At 43.0% G+C, this 14,984-nt stretch overlaps 1 protein-coding gene and 1 long non-coding RNA gene across 2 annotated transcripts in view; one reads left to right on the top strand and one right to left on the bottom strand.

Annotated features, from left to right (window-relative positions):
- Positions 1-14,984, bottom strand: part of LOC309716812 (uncharacterized protein) — a 157,193-nt gene that overhangs the window by 129,585 nt on the left and 12,624 nt on the right. The window lies entirely within an intron of this gene.
- LOC309716469 lies at positions 1,441-1,980 on the top strand. The gene is made up of 3 exons (XR_014279448.1): positions 1,441-1,614; positions 1,696-1,776; positions 1,851-1,980. It is a non-coding gene; the product is annotated as an uncharacterized lncRNA (long non-coding RNA).

Raw genomic sequence — 14,984 nt, 5'->3', positions numbered from 1 at the left:
CTGAGCCAGACTCTGTCTCATCATGGTCACTAAATGCACAGTAATGGCAGGTTTGTAATAAGGCAGATCGCGCTAACATAATATGCACTGTTAGTTGATTATTTACCTGCCGCATTAACGGGAGAGGACGTGCAAACGTTACCGCTGCTGCTGGGTTGAGATTCACAAGTCCGGAGCGGAATTAAAAACACGACATTCATTTAAGGTCATCGCGTGTTTTGTGAGCAAATGCTTTTGCATATTCGTAGTGTTTCCTCCCTTAAATGAAATATCTACTTTGCAAGTATTGCAAGTTGTCCTGTTGTCATCCGTTCTCGTAAAGTTTAACCAAGCTTTTGAGCATTTGAGCCATTTAGGCGCCGTGTTTCCTGCCAGGTAAATGACGCTCCGCAACGTGGTGACGTCATTCGGAGCGACTGGAATCGATAAGGGAATCGTTTGCAAAAATGGCAAACAATTCCAAGGAATTGAAACAATGGGAACCGGTTCTCAACAAGAACCGGGTTTCGATACCCATCCCTAGTGCTGAGCACATCTTTTGGACATCAGCTGATTGCTCCGGTTGGTACAGTGGACCAGACAAGGAAAAAAAATCAATGTTGGACTCCAGCCTGTGAGTTCAGGGAACCACCGTGTACCTAACTCAAACAAGCTCATCTTCACACAGTCCTCATTTACAAAATCCACTGCAACCCCTAACATGATGGCTAACAGGTGGGTTTTCACATTTCAGCTCAACTAGCCAACAGTGAATAACCACTTATTGGGGGGTGTTACATACAATTCATTTTCAAAGTCAGAGTTAGTTCAAAAGTGACTCCCTTAGACTGCTTTATTGTTTTGTTTTAAACTGGTTTACCGTTTTTATGGTTTTATCAATTTTTGATCCATCAGTCCACAAGACCTTCTTCCAGTCTGCAGTAGTCCAACAGTGTAATGGCCCAGCCAAGCCTCTTTGTCTTATACTGACGTCTGGCTTTCTTGCTGCAGCTCGTCCTGTCAAACCTGCAGCAGGAAGTCTTCTCTTCACAGATGAAACTGAGACTTCTTACTACGACCACGATTAAGCTGCTTGTAGCTGTTGTCCTGTGAGCCGCCATCACACTGTAACTGATTCAGTCGTGTCTTTGGGTCTGCAGACCTCCTCCTGTCACAGTTTGTTTCTGAGCCTTTGGATGATGAAGGAAACTGGACTCACTGACACCTTGACTTTCTTTGCAGTTTCTCTGTAGGACACACCTACATTTATGTTTATGGTCTGTCTCTCTTCCATTGTTAATCGTCTTGTTGTCACCATTTCTGTACCAACACACTACTTCCTGCAGTACAATAATGTTCAACTGATGCTCATGTAGCCAGATGGGCTACTCGCCTTCCGTTTTTTTCTTCTCTCTCTCTCACTCTCTCTCTCTCCTGCGCTCGTTCTTTTCGCCGCACAACTCGGTTAATTGGGAACCCACCTGCACATTGATTGCAGGGTGGCGCTAGCCCGTATAAAGCTAAGCCGATGTTTTGTTGGATTATTTCCTCCCGTGCATTTAGCGCAAAACAGCAGTAAATGCTGGCGTACTGCGACGGACTGATCAGCAAGAGCCGATTAAATGACAGCTACAGGTATGCTCTCGCTTAACCTCCGATTCCCTCCGAATACTGGAATTTGTGTTAATATACTTTTTTCGGCCTGTTGTAGCGCAGCAGTCTGTTTTATTCTGCCATTGCGGAGAGAGGTGTTCGTGTTATCCCCACCAATGAGAATATAGTGCCTCCGGTCCTGGGGTAAGCCGTTAGAACTACTTTTATTAGCATTCATAGCTATAAGAGTTTAAGGTTACACTTATCTGTTGTTTCAGGGTTTCACTGCTGTACTCACCTCTCCATGGCAAATCGCCCAACCTAAATTGGAAGAGTGAACTGCCTTCTCAGCCGCTGTTGTGAACTCCTCCTTGGTGGAGTCTGCTGTCTTGTTTTGTCTTATCTTGTTTTTATTAAGTAGGCTTACCTTTTTTTTGGTTCGCTTGGTGTTCTATTTTATTTTGGACTGTTGCTCGTACCCACGCTTCTGTGATCGGGCTGAAGTGATTCTCTGCCCAAGTGTCGTGCTGGGACTCCAAATCTCTTGGGTTGCCGGTCTCAGCCGGTGGGGAGCCAGACCGGCCTACGCCTGAGAATAATTATTACCAGCACGAGTGGTAGTTTGACCCGTGGGGTATAAGCCTTTCCTGTGTGTGCGTGTGTGTGTGTGATTTCTTTTATTAAAGTTATTAAAGTGTGTTTTAGTTTTTTTTATGATCTGTAGCGAGCCTGACGCTCAGTGTCCTTTTTATCCTTTTAACATATTTTTCTGTGTTTTATTTCAGTGAAGGAGGACGAGCCAGTGGCCCTGGGACCTCAGGTGGTGGGTCGTTTTCACACTTTCTTTTGTACAGCACTGGGTGGGTTGCAGTGATTCTTTTTGTGTGCTTTTCTTTTGGTTCCACGGCTGCTGGTAAGTCCAAGTTCCACGATTGTTTTATTTTTACTGTAGGACGCTGTCAACAATGACGCTACATCTTGATTTTTAATATTTTATTTATTTTTCTATAAATAAAACTGTTTTGATATTGGAAGCCAACCTGCCTCAGTGTGCATCCTTGAATCTGTGCGGACTCCTTTTATTCCTTTTATCTATTTTTCTTAAATATATTTCCTGGGGGTGCAATTCCCCTAGGTGGCATTGTCAAGTTTATTATTTTGTTTATAACCCCGCCGACCACTTGGTCACACTCATGAAGGTCTGGTACCACAGTGTGCTCCAGCACTGCTTTTATGCAGACAGAGGGGGTTGTAATTAATCCAGAACAGCTGGAACACCTGTATATTATTTGTTTTTAGGTAACCTTACCTTTTTTTAACCTCTGGCAGTTCACCACTTACCTTTGTACCATTTAAAGCTGTTCATTGCACTCGAACGACTTGCAATAAATAACTGGAGGTGTTCTAAACCTTTTGACCGTTAGTGTACACCCACATCCACCTCCACCCCTCCCCCGCTACCACTTACCATGAGTAATCATTGTAAGTGTTTAGGCCTGCTTTCCATTAATACTGGCTTTGATGACAGTTTCTGGCATCTAGTTCCTCTTATTACACTTATTAAATACTGATGCATTCTTTCACCAGACCTCAAGATTATTTCTCGTCACTCAGCACCCTTGACATTATATAGATGCTAATGTATTTCCCCGGAGCTTCTCTGGCTCTAGAGCAGTTGGAATTGCTGTGGGCATGCCTGAGGATAAACAGATAATGGGACACTTCTCATTGACTTGCCTGCGCTAACAGGCGAGTAGCCTAATGTAAGAACAAACTTAAATGCAAACTAATAAGTAGAAGTGAGAAGAATGTGTGCGCTGTTGTAGTGTGTAACACTGTGAGTGTGCAGCCAATTCTCCAATCTGAATGACAGAGAGGCAAGACTGCTCTTCTCTAAATGAGCTCCCATGAGTCCTTCAGTTTTTATCTCTCACTGCAGATATACAGTGCTGGGGAGCTTCCGAAGACCTGCTTGTATCTTCAAATACACAACATGCTACAACAATATGGAACATACTGTCACAATCTGGCTGGCAGACCGTGGGGAGATGGGGAAATAGGACCCAAACGCCGGACTCTTCAGTGCAACAGTGTTTATTTACAAGGTGGTGAAGTAAACAACAATAAACCCCCAGTTTCCCAGACTCCCGTGTAGTGTCTTCTTCCCAAAAGTCCCCGTGTGGTGCTCTCTGCCCCAGTGTCCCTGCACTCCCCGTGCTCACTGCTCCTTCTCGTCCCACACTCCTCCTGAGGGGAAAACAATAAAGGCAGCCGTTACAACTTATCCCAGCAGGGATAAGTTGTAACGGCTGATTGTTACGAGTCCCCAGAGCCGGGTCCGTGACACATACTGCAACAATATTACAACATTTTCATGCAAAGAAACACGTGAGCAAAACGCGTCACTAAAACTATGCACATTATGCTGTTGCTAAACATTCTACAGAATAGTTTTTCCCCAGAACAGTTTAGTAGCTGGCTGAAGGGATTTTCTTTCATTACAGCCAATTAGCAGGACATTAATCCTTAGCCCAGACCAATGTCTTGTTGTTACTGCAGTAGTTTTGATATAAGCTTGTTAATTTTACAAAAGATTTTGGGCTCAAGTGCTCAATGAAAAAAGGCACAAATTAGTTTTTAAAAAAATAATTTGCCCACATAAGAAATCTATTTATTTCTACATCCATACATCTCACAATCATGTCTGTCAGAACAAAAGTCAACAAATTAATTTTCATCATTTCTATAAAGATTATACATTCAGAGAGGATGGTCTTCTGCATGTACTGTTTTTACATCCATCAACAGGACAGGCAACAAAATGCCGACGTAGATGTGAGTTTGTGCATAATGCAGTAATGATAGCACAATGCTGTCATTACTGCAGGTGTGCACTTTACCATTGTGTTCTTGTTCTTTTGTTCAATAAAAAGAAGAGTAACGTCCTTATTGCCATTCCTGAAAAGCTAACCACTTTCATTAAGTGCCTCTTTGTTTCCCTTTCTGGCAACCTGGTGTGCAGATAATGGAAGAAACATCACTGTAACTGTAACATACTGAATTTACTACAACAACATGTTACTGCTAAATGTAATGTGATTACAGTTATGTGTTACTTTGGAACTGTTTACTGTGCACTAAAAACATCTCATTGATTTGCCAGTACTTATAAATGTGTACTCATTGCCTCAAAAACCATAAATACAGTTTACTAAAATAGCTGAGTTAGGATAACTTGTTACTTGTGAATGCATACTACTGAGAATAATGTGATATTTCTGAGTGAGCAACACTCAGACCCATATATTCAGTAAATTAAAATACATAACTTGTGCCAACTGACTATTTTAAATTTTACTGGATATAAATTGAATGCAACTGACTTTGATCACACATCTGTGGACTCCACTTTACCCTCACTTACCCAGTATGTTACATACCCCGGCAGAAACACTGGACTTATACATCATGCACACAGCTTGTCTCCCCTTCTGTCCCTGGGAAGATCAGATGTGCTTTCTCCCAGTGTATAAACTTTTAGTATACAGAGAAGCAGTAAAAACCACGTGGGAGGTGCTTTGTGATGACCACGGAGAGAACATTGATGGTCCGGTATACTAGATTAATTTCTGCACAGACGATGCTGTATCCACCAGAACAGTAGCAAAATAACTGAAGTACAGATACCTGAAAATGCTACTTAACCGTAACACACATTGTGACCTCAGTCAGGATTTTTTTCTTAAGTATTTTTATTCATCTTTAGGCATGAAAAGATGAATAAAAATACTTAAGAAAAAAATCCTGATGTCTGAATAAGTAGAACGGAAGACTTATGATTTACTGAGCTAAGAACAAGTGGACTCAAGTGCTAGATCCGGACAGGACAGCGAGGCACAAAATCAGTTAGAAAGCTATTCAATCAGGAGAAATACATCAACTTGGGTGAGAGACTGAGCTTGCTGGGAAAGGGGAGCAGAAAACAAGAAACCAGGCAAGATCCATGAGAGAAGAAAGGGGAGTTAGACCGGCAGAGGAATCCAGAAATGAACTAAACTATATTGTCCACAAGTGAAACGTGTTAGAGTGTTTGTCTTACTCTGGTGTAGGGCTGCCACAAACGATTATTTTGATAGTCGACTAATCAGATCATCATCCATTGGACGTACAACGTACAGCTTACTGCACCAGCAGCATCTGCTCTTATATAACTATCATTAGGGTTGTGAGAGCATCTGTGTTCACTCTGATCCTCGGTCTTTCTAAATGGAGGGACATTAACTGTGTGTATATGTAAGCGTGTAAAAACTGCAGATAGTGAGATTTCAAGTGACAGTATTTTGTATCTGCCATTGTAGAAATTCATCTCATGTAAACAATAACGTGGCGCACAGCGTGACATCAAAAACGGCGCACGCCTTTGACGTTGCGTGAGTAAATCTCCATTTTCCTAGTCTACACGTAAACACAAAAGCTGTCACGGCTGGCGACGCAGGCCGTGTGGAGGTAAGGGCCTAAACCAGGCACTGACATAGATGCGATTTGTTTTGTGAAGTGAACAGGATACAGGAGGAATGGAGAAGGGCATATAGAGAAACTAAGAGAAACCTAAACTGAGGAAACTAACAAAACTGCACAAAGAAGCACTCGTGCACGCGCGACTGTCTCCTTTACACGATCTGCTACAGTTTTAGACTCTCGCAGCAAGCTCTCTGAAATCCTCACAAGCAAATTTACTATTGACAGTTTGGAGGCGGGGCCCAAATGAGGGCGGGGTCCTAATGCGATTGGTGACTTTGATGAACCGTTCAGGTCACTGCGTTGCTGAGTTACACTGTGGTAGTGACTGTATTAAACTGTATTTGTTTCCAATTTGAAAATAAAGTTTGCCGAATTAATCATTAACAGTTATTGTTTGCTGTGCAGCAGTGGAAATACTGACAACTGTCACTGGAAGAAATATTTTAAACCAGAGGATTAAGGTTCTGAAGCCTCTGCACTGCTGCCCTGTTAATCTGTTGTACAGTATTACATAGTTTCTGTGATTTAAAAAATAAAACTCATACTGAGAAGCACACATCAGTTCAAGTCTATTGAATGAACTTATTATTTGACCAAATATAAAATGTGTTTATGTTGCTGCCAGTGAGTGTGCTTCACTCAGTGAACAGCTGTACACATCTGGCTGCAGAGCTCCACTCTCTGTCGGTTCAGGCTCCACTGTAATAGTTCATCCAAATAATATTTCAGGTTCTCTGAACAGACTGTGGAGTGGGCAGGTGAGGAGGATGTGACAGGCTCTCTTTGATAAGTAGCTCATTAGTCTGAACTGGTATCTGATAAACAGTGTTGCGATCATGCTGTGCAAATCTAAAGGCTCTCGTAACTATATTACACACCATGCTTGTAGCTGCTGTGTGATAGGTGTGCTAAGTTGTTCTGCATTAATTTATATTTCCACATCTAAATAATTGTTGAGTCATTAGAGTGTACATAAAAGCTGAAGTGAATTCACTGCAGTTAAATCACACCACAATTTATTAGTTAATTTATTTTTATATTCATGTAATTCTGCTAATAGGATTAGAGTTCATAATGAAATATTTGCATTTTTATCGTTATTTTTGATGAATAAATCAAAAAATCTATATGAAAGCATTGATCTGTGCTACACAACTGTAGCAAACTGAAAACATTTGGCATGTCATGAAAGAAAAAACTGCAACAAAGAAGATCCGGGATTATTTAGCAGCTGAGTCCTTAAGAGAGGAATATTTTCCCAATCTTGTGTGATTAAGTGTAGCAACTAGTCTCCTCATTTCCTGGATGTTTACCGGCTGTTGTCAAAAGAAGACAGGGCGCTACACTTTGGTAAACATGACCCATCCATCCATTCTCTTCCGTTTATCTATATCAGGGTCATGGTGGGGCTGAAGCCTATTCAACTACCATGGGTCGACAGGTAGGGTACACCCTGGACAGGTCGGCAGTGGGTGACACAGCTAATCACAGGAGTCAGGAGGAGACGGAGAACAGTGAACTCCAGGAGAGCTGCCGATCCAGACGGCATCCCAGGGGCTGTGGTTAAAGCCTGCCAACTGGCAGGGATCCTCACCAGGCTGTTCAACCTATCTCTGACTTATGGCACCATTCCCATCTGTCTGAAGGCCTCCAGTATCATTCCCATCTCCAAAAAGACTTGTATAGACAGACTCAATGACAACATCAACCCAACCAACCAACGTCATCGCCAACCATCCCAAGGAGACCACTGTGGTTGGGCTTATCTCTAGTCGTGGTGAGACAGCTTACAGGGTGGAGGTAGAGAACTTGTCCTGTTGTTGCTCAGAAAATAACGGGTGGAATCTGTCTCGCCCTTAAGGTTTCTGGTAACCCACATCTCCGATCTCACCTGGACCCACAATACCAATGCCCTGGTCAAGAAGGCCCAGAAGCAGCTGCACTTTTGCATTATCCTGATGAAAAATAACCTGGAATGGAGGCCGCTGCTGGCCTTCCTCAGTAATGAGCTGAGCCAGGGACCACAATGACCTCCAGTAGGCCACTAGTATGAATTTCTCTGACCAAACAATCAGAAATAGACTTCATGAAGGTGGCCTGAGGTTCTCACTGCCCAGCATTGTGGATCCTGGGTAGCATTTGCCATAGAATAACAGAAGTGGCAGAAACACCACCAGCTGCATGTGATTTTCACATGCAGCTGGTGGAGATGAGAGCAAATTCCCCCAGTACACATGTGACACATGTGAAAAGGTCTGAAGAAGCAGCAGAGAACATTATGCTGCCTGTAACAATGTTCAGCATGGTCGGTTTTGCGCTGGATCACTCATGGTCTGGAGAGACATATCCATCGAGGAACACAGTGACAGGCTAGACAATGGCATCCTGACTATTAGGTATTAGGATGAAATCTTTGGATCCACTGACAAAAGTCAGTGCAGTTCCCGAAGGATGAAGGACTTGATACAACTGGACTAGCCCCCACTCTTACTTGACCTAAATCCAATAGAACACATTATGTTTCAGTTTATCTGATGCCACCAGTTTGCAGCTCTGACTGTACAGGTGCTTAGTGATGTCTTGCCCCCGATCTGGAGGGAGATCCCCCCCAAGAGACCAGCTGTCGTCTCATTAGGAGCATGACCCAATGTTGTCAGGCATGCATACAAGAACATGGGTGTTATATTAACTACTAAGTACTTAATCCGGTTGTTCAGTGATGACGCGACGAATCCTACTTCCGGGTCTAAAGTAGTCTGCGTTTAATATGGCTTTTGTGTTGTTAACATGTTTAATGTTATGTATTTTCTTCTATTTGATCTCAAAAAGCTCCTAAAACAGTCAGTGATCACTGTTGACCTCCCTTTATTACCGCTAATCATTTATTTAAGCTCAGTTTTTAAAACCTTAGGATGTAACTACAGCCCAGCCCATGCAGCAGTATATGAATGACTAACCTCGTATTGTGGATAGATTATCTCAGTTGTTCTCCTGGCTGAAGTTTGGTCCTTTTACAGCATCCTGCCATGCGATTACATTTGTTCCTGACCACCGAGAACACTCACGTTAACTTTTATCGAGTGGAAAAAAAGTTAGCTTGTTTATATTCTGCTAACATAGCTGTGTCGCTAGCGGTCACGTAGCACATCATTATATACCAGCTAGCCCAACTTCAGTAACCCTACAAACGTCACTGCTGTTTAGTTTTCTGTCTTCATTTATGCTGGAAGTGATAACAGAGCTGTACGTTTGAATTTGTTTCCAAAACCCCGCAGTCAGGACATGCTACATTGTATTTAGATAGAAGCTAGCGAGCTAACTTCCTGCTAACTTCTAACGTTAAATGTCATAAATTCCGTTTTCATGGATGCCTGGATGTTAAACTCAATTGTTACACCTGGTAGAGCAGAACGCTGATCATTTTATTAAAGATGAAAGACTTTAGACAGTTTTTCAACTCTCAGTAATGCCACAGTGATGTTTGATATATGGACCTGCAGCGGAGTTTAGGCCCAGACACGGCTAGTGACGTCAGACTGAACGACCGGATAGTATTTCTTCTTCAGTCACCTTTCTCACTCACTATGTGTTAACAGACCTCTCTGCATTGAATCATATCTGTTATTAACCTCTGTCTCTCTTCCACAGCATGTCTTTATCCTGTCTTCCTTCTCTCACCCCAACCAATCACAACAGATGGCCCCGCCCCTCCCTGAGCCTGGTTCTGCCGGAGGTTTCTTCCTGTTAAAAGGGAGTTTTTCCTTCCCACTGTCGCCAAAGGGGGTCATATGATTGTTGGGTTTTTCTCGTAGAGTCTACCTTAAAATATAAAGCGCCTTGAGGAGACTGTTGTTGTGATTTGGCGCTATAGAAATAGAATTGAAATTGAACATTGCAGACGTGGAAGCAGAGCAACTACAGACCAAAGTTTCAAATCCTTCGGAATAACAACATTATCGTCTTTCTGGCAGACGAGGGTAGGTGCACAGTTTTGCTAAACCAGAAAGACTATCATAAGAAAATTTTGTCACTAATCAGTGACAAAAATACTCATGAGCCCCTGAAACAAGACCCAGGAAGTGGTTACAGGAAGAGGCTGATAGATTGCCTGAAGCAGTTAGAACAAGACAATGCTATTGACCGGACCTGATACCACAGGCTGTACCCAGGGGAAGCTACACCAAGTCTGTATGGTTTACCAAAGATTAAGACCAGTTGTCTGTACTCGGTCACCTATAACATCTCCAAGTTTCTGGCTTCGATCCTCAACCCGCTGGTGGGCAGCTCTGAACACCACATCCAGAACACCCTGGATTTTGTTGAGAAAGTGAGACGTGTCATTATGGAGGCAGATGAAACAAAGGTCTCGAACGATGTTACATCTCTCTTCACTTGTGTTCCCGTCACGGAAGGGTTGGAAGTAGTTCATAAGACATTACGTTTCCCCCACTGAAATCGTCCAGATGAACAGAATCAACCTTTTGGCATACAGTGTTGGTTCACTATGATTTACTTTTCTCCTTTCTATAGAGACTGTAAAAAGTTTTTCCAAAATCAATTTTATATCACATGCAGTGTGAAAAATATTTATCTGCTGAATTTTTACTTTTGCTCACTTACAAAGAAATGAATAGTCTTTTAATTATTGTGGTAGTTTCATTTTAATGGAGAGAAAAGGTAGATATATAAAGGTATATCTATGTCTCTCTCTCTCTCTCGCTATTTATATATATGGAGAGAGCAAGAGACAGATATAAATCACAAATCCAGAAAAACATACAAAACAAACAAAAAGACATTCCATAAAAATTATAAATCGACTCACATCCATTTAGTTATGTGACTTTTTTATGTTTACATTCTTTATAGGTCAATGGGCTGGATACCCATACTCCCAACACATGTAGACTGCATGGGGAAACTCTCATTCACCCTCAAAATTCTTTCAAGATGATAAAGAGCTGGTCCAGCATTCCAGCCCCTCCAGATCTCAGGTTAGTGTTTAAGTCTCCCAGTAGGATGACAGAGTCACCAAATGGAACACCTTCAAGCACCCCACCCAGGGACTCCACGATGTCTAGGGACTCTGAACAGTCCTTCAGTGCCTAGGGGAAAACAACAGTCAGGACTCATTCATAGGGCATGGGTAAGAAACTGCCTAGTCCACTGGCAATAACCCGAGGGCAACTCCAGACCAGAACTGCGTCTCTCCAGAAGACTGGTCCCAGAGCTCAAGCCATGCAGTGACATGAACCCAGTTATATCTAGCTGGTATCTCTCAAACTCATGGGCTTGCTAGGGGGCCTTCCTCACTAGAGGTGGTTACTACAGTGGAAGCGTTAGCTGATAGTCAGGCCGTACACGTGTCCTTGTGCATTTGAAAATAATCCACAAAGTCCGATGTAGTTGAAAACAAACATGTAGACATTTATTTCGACAGTCTTGAATTCACAGTAATCAGTCCCTGTACACTGCCCAACACGGTAAGAAAACTGTTTGACTCCACAGCTAGTTAAAGCCGCCATTACTCCACAGAGCTGATCCCAACCGCTCCCCCTGTGCACAATTACCATGTATTAAAGGAACAGTGCGTAAAAAAAAAAAAGGCAAACAAATACCATTTAATGATAAACATTACAGTAAACATGTCATGGTGGGCTGTGTGTCAGACAGGCAGGAGAAAGGACCCATAACGCAGGACTGTCAGAAACAGAAAACGCAGCTTTATTGCTGGAAAAACTCCTCAAGATAAGACTCACAAAAACAGGACAAAACTCACAAACAGAGGTGCTGGAAACCTGGAACATGACAAACACACAGCATGGAGAAAGTACAACACAACAGAGAACACAGGAAAACTTAAATACACAGGGGAGTAATCAGGGAATGGGCAACAGGAGGGAGTCACAGCTGGGAGAAATTAGGCTAACGAGACAGGGGAGCGGTAAAACTGAACACGCTGACATGAGACAAGAACTTTCAAAGTAAAACAGGAAATCAGAAACAAATCACAAAAACGCCATGTGCGTATATAAACAAAGGCACTGCGCATGCGCGTTTTACCCATATTCTATCGCAATATTTCATTTTCTTATCATTACCCAACATTACACCGGTGTTACCGTGAACGGTATGATATGGCCCAGCCCTAGTTTGCAGCATTTACACAGGAATGGAAATACTGGACTTTTAAAAATATTAAAGAAAAAAGCATCTTAGGAGGCGAGTGAACAAAATGTGAAGGCCCTGTTCGGATATTTCACCGAGCCCATCAGTATCCTTATCACAAACACGAAGCATTGAGCTCTGGCAGTGCACTTTAATTCTGAACCAGGTAAACGACTTACAATTTAGCTTCCTCCTTTCATTAAAGGAATCATTCTATTTTTGTAAAAAGTCATAAATTAATGTCAAACAGTAACAATAGTTGTAGACTGTTGATTTTACAGAATCAACTGGATATTCGGGAATCTGTTTCTGCCAGTTTAACTGCACGCTGTAAACTAATAATAAGCTTATCTTACCCTGAGCAACCAAATGTGACAACACATTCCACGGCCACAAAGCCAGGCATGTGTGACAGAAAGAGTGTGTGTGTGTGTGTGTGTGTGTGTGTGTGTGTGTGTGTGTGTGTGTGTGTGTGTGTGAGAGAGAGAGAGAGAGAAAGGCACAAAGATTAGGATTGGCTATAGAGTTGCAAAGCGTGTCTCTATCTAAGGCTGACCTTGACTTTGTCTACCACTGCTCTACCCTTCAAAAGAACAACCCTCCCTCTCTCCTTTTTCAGTAGTCTAATATCCACACATGATGAAAAAAAGAGAAAGAAAAAGAAGAAATTGCAATCTTTCTTTTTTTTTATCTCGTGTCTCTACACTTGATTATTCTGGGATGGCAGTGAAACATCAGGAGGCATATATTCATTATCTGTCATCATATTCATTTCTATGCTAATGAGAAACCCATTCCCAATGAAAATCTGTTTTCAGGCCCACAAATGGAAGTAAGTGGCAATCACATACTGTTTGTTTTTGAGGTTTGCTTTTAAATGAGAAGAGCCATTTGCATCACTGCCATGCACAGGCCATATTCCATAAATCATATTGCACCCCAAGCAGTACAATGCAAATACTAACCTGTTTCATCTTCAGCTCCGTGCAGCCCGAATCTTTCAGCTCTGTGATGTTTCAGTGATTAAACAATATTTGAGGTGTGAGGCGGAGAAACTATTTTGATAAGCACTGATTGATGGGGACAGCAAAAGCAATATCATTCTAAAACTGTTTCATTTTTGGAAGTTTCTGAAAATGAATAATGAGCCTTATATGGAGGAGAAATCTTGGTCAGCCATGCTGCTGCTGTCTGCTGAAGCAGATGCTGCTTGGAGCAGCGTGTTTTGTTCATGGTGGACTGATTTGAATTTTGACAGCAGCGGCACATGCATCATATTACCAGATTAGGAAAAGAAGTTTGGAGGATTCTGGCTAATCTGAGACCAGAAGAGTCGACTTCATTGAAGCAAAGAAATGATGAAACAAGTGAGAGATACATTTTTTAAATAATTACAAATTTAAAAATAAAATAGCATCCACGAGTAATAAAGAAATAATGTGGGTGGAGTTGAAAAACATAGTTTTTGTTTTTTTTTAAATCTCATAACCACATTTACTTCCTCTTACAAACCTTTTCAAAATAAAAGAGAATACCCTCCATCCATCCACACATTCATCCATCCATCAATCCATTCGTCCATTTTCTTCCGCTTATCCGGGGCCGGGTCGTAGGGGCAGCAGCCCAAGCAGAGAAGCCCAGACCTCCCTCTCCCCAGCTACCTCCTCCAGCTTGTCGGGGGGAACACCAAGGTGTTTCCAGGCCAGCCGAGAGACATAATCTCTCCAGCATGTCCTTTGTCTGTTCCGGGGCCTCCTCCTGGTGGGACATCCAAGGCGAGCTTGAGGCCATCACCTGAAGAAGCCAACAGAACCACGTCATCTGCAAAAAGCAGAGATGATATCCTGAGACCACCCAAGTGGAAGCCTTCTGCCACTTGGCTGCGCCTAGAAATTCTGCCCATAAAAATTATGAACAGAATCGGTGACAAAGGGCAGCCCTGGTGGAGACCATCACCCACCAGGAACGAGTCCGAATTATTGCTGGCTATGTGGACCAAGCTCTTGCAACGGTTGTATGAGGAGTGAATGGCCCGTAGCAATGGGCCAGACACCCCATACTCCCGCAGCACCTCCCACAGGGACACAGACGAATGCCTTCTCCAAGTCCACAAAACACATGTAGACTGGTTGGGCAAACTCCCATGCACTCTCAAGTATCCTTGAGAGGATAAAGAGCTGGTCCAGTGTTCCACGACCAGGACAAAAACCGCATTGTTCCTCCTGTATCCGAGGTTCGACTAACTCTCCTTTCCAGCACCCTGGCATAGACTTTCCCAGGGAGACTGAGGAGTGTGATTTCCCTGTAGTTAGAACACACCCTCCGGTCCCCTTTCTTAAAGATGGGGACCACCACTCCCGGTCTGGGGTACTGCCCCTGATCTCCACGCAACATTGTAGAGACGTGTCAACCAAGACAGTCCTACAACATCCAGAGCCTTCAGGATGTTGTAGGACTGTCCACACCAGGGGCTCTGCCACCAAGGAGTTGTTTAACTGCCTCAGTGACCTCGCCCCTAGAGATTGGCGGGTCATCTCCTTCGTCCCCAGACTCTGCTTCCGCCATGGAAGACGTGCCAGTGGGATTGAGGAGGTCCTCAAAGTATTCCTTCCACCGCCTGACAATTTTCTCAGTCGAAGTCAGTAGCACTCCACCCACACTATACAAAGTGTAGGTAAAACGCTTTCCCCTCCTGAGTCGCCTGACCGTTTGCCAGAATCTTT

Source organism: Aulonocara stuartgranti (genome assembly GCF_965226115.1).
Source record: "Aulonocara stuartgranti genome assembly, chromosome: 11".
NCBI lineage: Eukaryota > Metazoa > Chordata > Actinopteri > Cichliformes > Cichlidae > Aulonocara > Aulonocara stuartgranti.
Note: the sequence above shows the minus strand (reverse complement) of the source record. Positions and strands in the feature narration are given on the sequence as shown.